The 12,252-nt window shown below is 30.9% G+C and overlaps 1 protein-coding gene across 1 annotated transcript in view; it reads left to right on the forward strand.

Moving 5' to 3' along the window:
- The window catches only part of Rfx3 (regulatory factor X3), a 287,161-nt gene that overhangs the window by 150,966 nt on the left and 123,943 nt on the right, over nt 1-12,252 (forward strand). The window lies entirely within an intron of this gene.

Raw genomic sequence — 12,252 nt, forward strand, 5'->3', positions numbered from 1 at the left:
CAATTTCAATATAATCAAACTGAAAGTCTTAGAAGGGTTTCCTTTAATATTGGAATACTGAAAAGTTTGTGGAAGATAATATACATAAAAAATAACTAAGAAATTTGCAGAAAACAGAATAGTGATGGAGGAAAAACTTGTTCTGCCTAATCTCAGAACATGCTACAAATGCATAGTAATAAAAACTTAATGGTGTAAATAAATAAGCAGATCCCTCTGTAAATGATAACTTCATTCATGATAAATGTATCATTTCAAAGAAAAAGTGGATAGTGCACTAATTGGTCTTGGGGAAATTGAATGTCTTTTTTAGAAGGAACTGAAGTTCTACTTTTGTCTTAATACACCAATTACACTCTAGAGCTAATTAGTGTTAAAACTATAAACCTCTAGTAGAAAAAAAATAGGAGAATCTTATTTCTTAGGAAGGAAAGATCAACTTATGAAGAACATAATACACCACAGGCTTGTTGGAAAAAGTTTGATATATTTTGCCAAATAAAGGTTAATAAGCCAGTTGTGGTGATGCGCAGCTATAGTCCCAGCTACTGGGAGGCTTAGGCAGGATTTTGGCAAATTTGAGGGCAGCCTGGGAACCATAGTCTCAAAATAAATAAAATAAATGCATTAAAAATCAAAATTAAATAGTTAATAAACATCATAAGCCTAATGGTAAAAAAAATGAAATGTATGAGAAGAAAAAATCAATTATGTTTAACAAGAGTCTACAAATCAGTAAAGGAAGACTAACCAATGCAATAGATTAATGTGTAAACAGTATGAATATTAATTAGTTCTTCATATTGTTTGCTCATCGATAAAACATGAAAAAAAATCACCAGTAAATACACTGAGAGAGTCAGTACCTTAAGAATATTTGAATGAAAACAGCTATATTCTTTCTTTATGGCACTTTTTATAATAGAGAAAAAAGGAACCTAAATGTTCACTGATATTGAAATGATTAAATATGTTTTATACTATACAGTGTTCTGAAGCTAGTTAAAAGTAGTTGTACATGGATGTACATGCAGTTACACATGCTTGCAACCTTGGAAACAGCTCCAAGATGTATTGTTAAGCAAAGAAAAGCAAGTAACAGAAACACTTTATCTTACATGATTCATATATTGCTCCCCTATAGAAAAGTAACTGAATCAAAGATAAGAAATTCTTGACTGTGTTTTCTCCCCTTATACTTAGGATGGACCATATAGCATGTACTCTATAGTAGATTATTAGCAAAAATGATATATGTATTATTGTTGAACTGAGGCATTAGTATGTCCTTGTGAACTCTCAGCTCCTTCAAGACTACGTCAAGATGATACAACTGTGAGGTGACCAAGCCTCTTAACCAGGGTCTCCAAGTGAGTCTGCTGCTCCCCACCTTCTTGTGTAATTTAGGAGTCATGCACATGGAGTATGCCTGTTGTAGCAGTTACTGTTAACCTTCTGGGTAATTCAGAGACATACATGCACATGAGAGTGAATTTATTGGTGTGGGATTGGAGGAATGCACACCATCCTTTGTTTCATCATTATCTCTGTGAATGGAGTAGCGGGAAGTGAGTGAGCATAAAGAAAGAGGCAATCACATTTCCTTCAAATTATTTCTTTGCTGAATCTTTTAGGAAACTATATCTATTTCTTATTATAAATATATTGGAATTAATAGCATAAGATGCTGATTTTAAAAGGTGGGTGAAAGACTAATGGTTCACTTTAAAATTACCTTTATTATGCCAGTATTATAGCTGCTACTTATTTTTTTCCCAAGGGATTTAGATAAATAACTTGTTGATACAGTGAAATAAGTATAGTATTTAATGTTTAATCTTTTCCAAACTGCCTTGTAACTATTGCTTTACCTAGGAAGTGTTGTAATGTAATTTTTATATTTGAGTTTTCTATAAAATTACTTAAGTGAATAATTTAAAATGAAAAAAAAATTACCTAAATGAAAAACCAACATCTCTGATCATGAATAGAGGATAAATATAAAATAATATTTATATGATTTGGCTAGATGCTTTTTTTTTGATAAGACCTGACACTAAGGCTTACTTTCCCTTACAAAGGAGATTATTAAATGTTAGAGGTGGTGAAGACTGAGACTTTTTCTTGATATGTAAGAATGATTTCAAAAAGAAAAATGGATTAAGTTCTTAGTGTATGACTCATTATTATTTAATTCCTTGCTTTTGTACTAATCTCATATTTGGGAAAATGATAATTCTGAGAAGAAATCTAGGGTTGGAGTAAAAAGATTTGAAATACCTTGTCATGTGCCACTTACTATGTCTTTGGGTTATCTCTGTGTTTGTACTTATCATTTATATAATGGGGATTAAAATGCTTACCAGCTTAACTTGACTTTAGGATTTTTGGAAAGATCAAGTGAAATAGTATTACATATCACTATTGATAGTAGTATTAGCATTAATTTAATAATATGTAACTAAGAAGGTCTGCTATTTAGGTTACAGTGTTTTGGTTTTCGACACATAGGTTTAATGATTCATTCTATTAAGTCCCAAATACTCTACCCAAAAAAGAACCCATATCTCTCTTCTGCAAATAGGCATTATTTTAGTAGATACTGGGAGCAGGTATAGAATTTGTGTCTATGTATTGTCATCAAAAATTACATTTAAAGTGAATGTTCTAATTGTTTAAATTTTTAAAAGAACAGCATTAGACCTTTCAATGTACTGTTTACATTTATTGGTATTTTATGTGTCTGTAGTTTCATTTATTACTGGAAAGACTAGAGGATCCTTATGTTCCAAAAACCTCTCCTAATACTGCAGTAAGGCTGATATACTTAGCTCCTTTGTTCTCTCTGGTCACCAGAGAATTTCATATTATATTCTTTCCCCCAGAAATTATTACTTAGTATATTAGATTCTTAGTATCGGTCAGCTTGACTTGGCCCCCAGGGAAATAACATTTAAGACATTGTTATAATGATGACAAAATGTTATTTACTTTATAAGAAGTTACTGTTAGTGTGTTCATTTTGACTCACAAAAATAGTTTTGAATATTTTATGTAATATCCATTGTATTTTGTCATTGAAATCATTGTAAACTAATGCCTTCCTGAGTTACATCCCTGCTCCCAGAAACATTTCCTCTCTTGCCTTTGGAAACCTGCTTCATCTCTTGCAAGTGACTTCTGCTCTTTAGGGGGAGAGAGATGGTAAGCAGTAAAGAGATTTATTAAGCTAATTCACTACCATTTGATTTCCTCCTTTCTCATATGGTCAGAAGCACAAAAGAGCAAGTTGGGACCTTACCATTACATGTTAGCCTTCATATGATTTTACTTGAAGTCCAAGTGTAACAATAATACCTATATTTGCTAACATCTTCAAGTTACCTATAAGCAATCAGAATTTTAATAAATAATTCTTATAAAACAAGCTTCTTGTTTAAGTGTAGCCCTATTGAAGAAACAGGCTTTGTGATGTTTGTTGGATTTGAATCTGCTAGACACACACATTTATTTAAAGTCTAATACATGAAAACTCTATCCAAAGATCTGAGATTTTCTGAAAAACAGAAGAAGCTATATAGTTTGTAAGTAATAAGGTCATCTTTATTTATTTTGTTATGTGGTGTTGAGAATCAAACCCAGTGCCTCACATGTGCTAGGCAAGTGCTTTACCACTGAGCCACAACCCCAGCCCAGTAATAAGGTCATCTTACACAGGGCCAGTGAATGAATTTATAATGTAATTAAACCAATTCCATTTTCTACTTATGATGAATTCTGTCATTTAAATCAACAGTAATACACTATTTTGTTGTAGTTTTGTTTTTTTGCAGTGCTAGTGATTGTACCCAGGGCCTTGCACATGGTAGGGAAGTACTTTCATCACTGAGCTAAGCTCCCAGCCCCAATACACTACTTTTCAGTCTTTCATATTTATCACATTCTTTGATCCAAAGGGTTATAATTTCTAGAAGATCAGGAATAATTTTGTAGTTGATAGAGAATATCCTAGGAGGAATTCTGTAAATTAATATTAAAGAGCCAGGGAAATTTCTTATTTCTCAGTAAATACAATGAGAATTTATAACCTTTTTCTTCCAGCCTATCCTGTCATTTAACTTTTTTCTTCTTGTTGTTCACTGTGATCCTGTGGTCATAAAGCATACAACTTTACCTACAACTTTTGTTGAACATTCACAATATTTATAGGTTCTTTCTTGTCAAGATTTATTAAATAGCCTGTGATGTATAACTTACTTTAATTTCCACCAATACTGAAAAATAAGTTTTTAGGTTAATGATTTCTATCTTCATAAATCCCTGCTTCTTGGACAAATCAGTTTTTCCCTTGTGCTGTTTCTTTTCTTGTATCTTCCCTTCTAGCATACCCATGTTGTACTCTCTCAACTTTTTGGTTGGTCTTTCCTCCACCCCTTCAGTTTCCTACAGTTTTACTGGTTCAGAAATAGTGAACTCTGTTCCATCTCTTTTCTCACAAGGCAGTTTTTCTAATTAACTCTACTGATGCTATAGATGCCTTTTCTTGCTGCTCTCCTTTTATTATTACCTACCATGTGGCTCCTTTTTTTTTATTTTCCTGCTTCATATTTGGCCAGTAACATAGCAGCCTCCAATATAACTATCTAATATCCCATGTTTTAAATCTGCTAAGAATTCTCTCATATATTTTGTAGATCTGTTAAAGTGATCTTAATACAGCATTTGATTTCTTAGAACATAGGTTTGAGATGTTTGGTGCCAACTAAATGTGTAAGGAAAGCTCTTATGTGAGCTGACATAATACATTTTTACAATGATACTAGAATGGGTCCTAGCTGACTAATGAGCTTAGCAATTATAGATGATTTCATTTACTAGTAGAAAGGATTTCTGTTTTGAAGCATGATTCATTTTATTTTTCTTGAAGCGCATCCAAAATAACATATTGTATAAATTTGTCCTCAAGATGTACTGATTGATTCTGTGGAACTAGCACATTTTCCTGTGGTATGTAATTTGTTTTGGTATTCGCTTCCTTTATAAATAATATAAATTATGAAAAATGTACACAAAATCAGGAAATACATTTGTAATACTACATTTGAATAATAACATGAGATGCTTTCATTTATTTAAATAGTATAAGAGTGCTAAGTCTCTTAATTATCTAGTCTTTACAAATATAATTACATCATTGTATGTGTTTATATTTGGGGGATTTTTTTTTCCTTCAGTTGATGGAATAGATAAATTTCTGATAGAGATTGGTATTACAATTAGACCTCATTACTGCCAACATTGTGATGTACCAGGTGGTAACCTTTTAAAAATTAGCCCAAGGTCATTTAAACTTGATGTATTCAGTGCACTTTCATTCATTGAATAATTAATTATAGAGAATGTTGATTATTTCTGCTAATTTCACCTTTGTCCATCTCTTTCCATTTCACATTTTGGCCATTTCACTATTTATTAAAATTAAAATTGCTAAAAATATTTTTATTTGCTTTGGAAGCAATTCTGAGAATTCATTTTAGAAAAGACAGTGAAATTAAGAGATAATTAATTTCATAAGAATTTATTCTTCTGTAATGGCCTGGATAGTGCAAGAAACAAATGTGTCAGTTTATAATTTCACAAAGTTGAGTGGGAAATAAAGTTATTGGAATTGGTAATGAAAAGCCTCCTGAATGTTAATTTCCCCTTCTATTTTAGAGGTGGATACCTGAGTAGTTTCTGCATTAAGGTAATTATAATTACAATAGAAAATAAGGTTGTAATACATAACAATTTAGCAAATATTTGAACAGAAATTAATGTTTAACATAAAAGAAATATCAAATAATATTTGAGCAATGTTAATCACATTTATTTTAGAAAGAGGAAATAGCATACAATTTTATAATTTTACCTGTGGTTTACTTTGGAATAATAAGCATGTCTTGGTATTTGCATTATTATTTTGAAAAATATACACTTGTCCACATTAGATTTTATAAATATTCACTGGGCATTTCCTTTGTTAGGTGCAGGGTATTATTTAATTAGTAAGTAATTATTAAATATTTATAGTGAAAATATTTTTGGCAATATGCTAACATATAAAAAATGTTGCTGCTCTATGTGTTGAAGTAGGAATGGGCTGGGATTCTATCATTCACATTTTCCATCCTGTGGGTTTATGAGTCCAGATGAACTGACTCTGGGGACTCAACTTTTTTCCTGGATCTGAATGATTTTAATTTGTTGTAAAAGGATAATTTCTATGACTCTCCAATATACCTTTACTAAGAAAGGTAGAACCCCACTGCCAAATAAACAAACCAACAAAATCAAATGATAATCCCTGGATAGGAAAATAAGATTTTTCAAGAATCTTCTAATTGGTGAAACTAGATGTGTGTGTGTGTATGTGTGTGTGTGTACACAAATATATATGTATGAACATATATAAAGTTATTTTTCCTTTTTCCTTCCTCCCTTTTTATCCATTTTTGCCTGTTTTTTACTTCTTCCACTATCATTATGTTCTTAAAAGAAATAACTTTGCAAACTTTGAGTAGTTATGTATATCCATTTCTCACCATAACTGTATTGTCTCAAGGTACTTTTATCCAGTTTCTTAATGGTTGGTAGAAAAATCATGCATACTTGGGTGATAATAAAAGTTATATTATCTTCAAAATATGCTGTAATGTTATTTTTATTATTTAATTTGGTTTTTCATTTACTTCGTCAGTTTGTTAACTTTTAGATAATGTTAAGAATTATGCCCTATTTTTACATCGTAATGTAAAGTCTCCACATAATCAAGAGACATCTTTATATATTGCTGTCCTTGATGAGTTAGCTAGCATCAATCCAGATTTCTTTTCCAAGATTCTTAACATTTTCTGAGTTTTGTTTCTACTTTAATTATAGACTCTCATGATTTTAAGGAATCCTTGATGAACATTTATTGTACATATTTATGACTCAAGCCAAGTGGGATATAAAGATGAAGTTTATATAGACATAAAAATAAGGCTCGTTTTTGAAGTATTTGGCAATATTACTAATTATTAAAGATTTATTATAATTATCATATAGACTTAGTCTATGCTTTTTATCTTTACTTAATTGCTTTGAACCCTCACAGAAAGCCTTCAGGATAGATTAGATATTTTTATTTTATACAAAGGAAATTATGACTTAAAGAATAATTGACTGCCCCAACATACACACATCTAGTATCTCAAAAGGACCTAAAACTAGTTATCCTACTTTCAAATGAACAGGTCTTTCTACCTCAGTCTACTGGCCCCCACAAAGGAAACCAGGTGAAAATATAAATTAGTTCCAAGCCATATGCTACCTCTTGTTTTAATGAGTCCAAAGAGCAAAAACAAAGGAATATTCTCTCGTGGGATATAACAAGATATAGAAGAAATTTGTTGAGAAATGAAAATTTTTTTAATATGATGCTGAGAATTGAATCCAGAGCCATGTTCATGACAAGTAATCACTCTACCACTGAACACATCCCCCAGCCCAAGAAGATACAATTTTAATCAGGCCTGGAAGGAAATACTGGTTCGATTGAATGAGACAATTTATGTAGAGAAAACAACATGAGCAACAGGAAGAGGTAAAATTAATATGCAAAATTTTAATGGGTGATTATAGAGGATTGGGAGGCTGTTTTGGAAAATATCCATCAAGGTTTAGATATAATTAATAAGAAGATTTTTGTATTCTAGTTTGATTTTTTGTTTTTATTTAAAATGTGATATAGAAACACAAATTTAAACAGAGGAGTTATATTTTTTGCAGATAGAGTGTTTTTAAATTCTAAAGATGTCTTCTATTACATAGGGTATTTGTACTTCTTTCATAGATGCCCTGTGTTAGATTGAAGAAGTTTCCTTCTATCCTTAGCTTACTGAGAGTGCATTTGTGTGTGTGTGTTTTGTTTTTTGTTGATAATCCTGAATGAATGTTGGATTTTGTCAAGTGCTTTTCCAGCATTCATTGAAAAGTTTTCTTTCTTTTTTATTGCAAATATTGTGGATTATATTCATGGTGTTTCTCATATTCTTGGGCTAAATTCCACCTTTAACTATATTATTGAATTAGATCTATTTATATCTTAAGATTTTTTCATTTATGACTATGAAAGAAATTAATCTGAAAAAAGAAAGAAATTAATCTGCAGTCTTATTTTCTCATGTTATCTTTTCTTATTTGGGTCTCAGGGTTAGAAATGCCTCATAAAAATAGTCGAGTGGTGTTCGCTTATTCTCTACTTTTAAAAACATTTGTGTTAGATTGGCATTTCTTTTTTCTCTCCCTGAAATGTTTGCTTAAATTCACCAGTGAAACCATTACCCTTTGGGTGTAGAGTTTCATGTCTGGGAATAACTTTATTTTATTTATGTGTGATTTAGGGTTGGGATTTTTTTTTTTTTTTTTTTTGCCACGCACTGGGAATTTGTTTTTTAAGGACTTTATCCATTTCAGGTAAATAGTTTAATTTATTGACATTATGTTGTCTTTATTATCTGCTTGATGTCTCTTAAGATGTATACTGATGTTTCCCCTTTTCATCCTTAGAATTTGTATTTTGTGCCATATTTTTCTCTTTGATGAATGTACCTTTGTGTTTATCATTTCATTTACTTTTTCTGTTGTTTTTTAGTTTTCTCTTTCACTGAGTTTTACTCTCTATTATTTTGTCCTTCCTACTTACTTTAGGTTCAATTTGTTCTTCACTTTCTAGATTCTTCTTTTTTGGCTGGGGGTAGCGGGTGTTGGACTCCAGGGCTCCCAATCGCTGAGCCACATCCCAAGCCCTATTTTGTATTTTATTTAGAGTTGCTTAGTGCCTCACTATTGCTGAAGCTGGCTTTGAATTCAATATCCCCCTGCCTCTGCCTCCTGAGCTGCTGGGATTACAGGTGTGCCCCACCACACCCAGCCACTTTCTAGATTCTTTTTTTTTTAAATTCATTTTTATTGTAAACAAATGGGATACATCTTGTTTTTCTGTTTGTACATGAAGTAGAGGCATACCGTTTTTGTAATCATACATTTACCGAGGGTAATAGTTTTTTGATTCATTCTGTTATTTTCCCCTCCACCCCTCCCACCCCTCTTATCCTTCCTCCATTCTTGCCCCCTCCCACCCCCCCATTATGTGTCATTATCTGCTTATCAGTGAGATCATTCGTCCTTCAGTTTTTCTAGATTCTTAAAAGTAGCTATACTCTGAAAATCTTCATGATCATTCAGTTTAAAGTGTTTTCTAATTTCCCTTTTGATTCCTTTTATGAACCATAGATTATATTAAACATTCATTTTATAGGATACATTTTTTGATATCTTATTTTCTTTGATTTTAATTTTTTTTTTTGGTCTGAGAGCATGTCCTATATTATCTGAATCCTTTTAAATTAATTGGCATTTATTTTCAGCATTTAAGCTTTCACGATGCATGTTCATGTGTTCTGGGAAGCATGTTTATTCTATTGTTGCATGGGGCATTATATAAAAATTATTCAGGTTGAGTTGGTTAGTAATTTCTACATCTTTTCTTTGTCTTTGTTGTCTATCAATTATAGAGAATAAAATGCTGAAATTTTCTTCTGATTGGTGTTTGGAAGTTTTATTCCTTTATAACCTTTTATTATTAACCTATCTCTGTGAGTTTTAAGGGTGTTTTGATAGGTAGTATTGTAGTGGGAGCTCACATTTTGCCCATTCCAACAGTCAGGATTTAAATCTTGTACATTAAATATAATTATTCATAGAGTTTTGCATTGAATCTTAGCATCTTGTTGTTTTCTATTTAACCTATCCATTCTTCTTTCATTTCCTTTATTTCTGCCTTCTAATAGTTTCTCAACTATTGGCTGATTTTTTTTTCTTTAATGTTCATGGAAGGATTGAGTATATACATTTAATTTATCAGTCTTGTTCAACTAATATTATACCACTTAATATATCAGAATATTGCAAAGTGTATTTTTTCAGTTTCTTTTCTTGGATGTGTGTGTGTGTGTGTGTGTGTGTGTGTGTGTTGTTTTTGTCATATATACATTTCACTTCTACATGTGCCCTAAACCTCATTATATAATACTATTTTTGATTTACATAGTCATTTACCTTTTACAGAAAAAAATTTAAATCCCTCTATAATTGTCTACAAATTGAACCTGTCTAAAGTCCTTCATTTCTGTGTGTAGGTCCAGTTTCCATCTGAAATTATTTTTCTTCATTCTGAAGGACTTTCTTCATCATTACCTTTTTTAGATGTCTGTTGGAAACATATTCTCTAGGCTTTATTTTAAAGGTTATTTCACTGGTTATAGAAATCTAGGTTGACTTCTTTTTCTCTCACTACTTTAAATTTTTCTTTTTTTTTTTAAGTTTTCTTAGGCTTGCATTGTTTTTGATTGAAATGTGTTTAATTATTCTGATATTTCTTGTCCTAGCAATTAGGGATTTTTTTTTTTTTCTGTCTGCTTTAACTTTTTCTTCTTTATTTCTGGTGTTTAACAATTTAAGTATAGGACTAGTTTTCTTTGTCTATACGTTGGTGTACATTAAACTTCTTAGATATTTGCAATTATAGTTTTAAATGAATTTAAGAAATTCTACCACTCTTTCCTCAAATATATTTTCTATTACTTCTCTGTCTGGGACTCCTATTATAACAAGTTATACTACTTGATATTATTCATTGATTCCCTATTCCTTATTTTTTCCTTCTTTGTTTCTGTTCTTCATGGCAGATAGTGTTTATTGTTGGACTTTCCAAATAACTTCATTATAAAAACTTCATTATAAAATTTTATTTATTATAAAATCTGCTCACATCCAGTGAATTATTCATTTCAGATTTTGTATTTTCCAGATGTATAAATAGTACTTATTTTTTTCACTACATAGCTTCTTTCTTTTTTTTTCTCATCATGTTCATGTTTATGTCTGTCTATCATTAGGTATTCTAGAGTCTTCCTACTTTTTGTCTGCCATTTCTAGGCCCATCACTGAACTGTATCATAACCCTGATTCTATTTTCTTCTAGTGATATATCACATTTTCCTGCTTCTTTATATGTCTAATGTATTTTCATTAGCTTTTGGGCATTGTGATTCTTAATAGTATTGTATGTGTAACTACTTTATGTACAGAGTTATGTTCCTTGTAATTCAGCTTGATCTTTTCAGGGCTTATTTCTTGACTTTGTTAGGCTGGACCTAAGGTAGTTTTTACTCCAGGACTAGTTTAGCCCTACTATTAAGATTTTATTCTTCTGGCATATATATAATGTCCTGTGTGTTCACTAAAGTCTTTCACTATGCCTGGTCAGACCCAGACTATCTTTGCATCTACATATATGTAGCTTAGTATTTATTTAATGATAGACTCAGGGGGAATCTATGTGTATATTTATGTATCTATTCCTCACCTAAGCCCTTCTCTGATACTCAGACTCAAATGTCAACTGCCTTAGACCTCCCTATAGGAGGAATCTCTCTGACTCCTCATCTCAGTGTGGAAAATGCCTCTAAGTGAGAAACCAGGATTATTGCAGGATGTACTTCTTTTTTATTTTCATGGGATTGCAATCTTATGATGCCTTTTTTTTGAATGACCAAAAACATCTTTTACACATTTTGTTACTTTTGTGCATAAGGGCATCTCTAATAGTATTTATTCACCATGGCTAGAAGTGAAAGTCTTGTATAGTGTTTTCTTTTTTAACTTAGGCACATAATAAATGAATTACTTTTTGTTTTGAAAATCTAAAAACAGTATGAACATGGAGAGTAAAAGATAGTAGTTACCTCACTTCTTTTCTTGTCACTCAAGAGTAACCACATTTAGAAGTTTGGTATGTATTCTAATCTCCTTTGTGTGAATTTGTGTATACATACACATATGTAGATAAAAATACATAAAAATACATTTGACTTACACTTGTGTGTGTAAAAATATATATATATATATATTTATATACACTTTTATATGTAAGTACAGATCAAATCACATTAAAAGTATTATTCTGCAACATACTTTTTTTTTTTTACTTGGTAATATGTCTTAGAGATTTTGCTCTTAAAATACATATAATCTTATTTTATTTTTTTATTATCAACCATGTATTCTCCAAAATGATTTTATGGTAATTTATTCAATGACTCCACTTTTCCTTGTCATTAAGTTTTATTCTTATGACATTCTATTCTTATAAACCGTGTTTTTAAA

The sequence above is a fragment of the Sciurus carolinensis genome, chromosome 14 (assembly GCF_902686445.1).
Source record: "Sciurus carolinensis chromosome 14, mSciCar1.2, whole genome shotgun sequence".
NCBI lineage: Eukaryota > Metazoa > Chordata > Mammalia > Rodentia > Sciuridae > Sciurus > Sciurus carolinensis.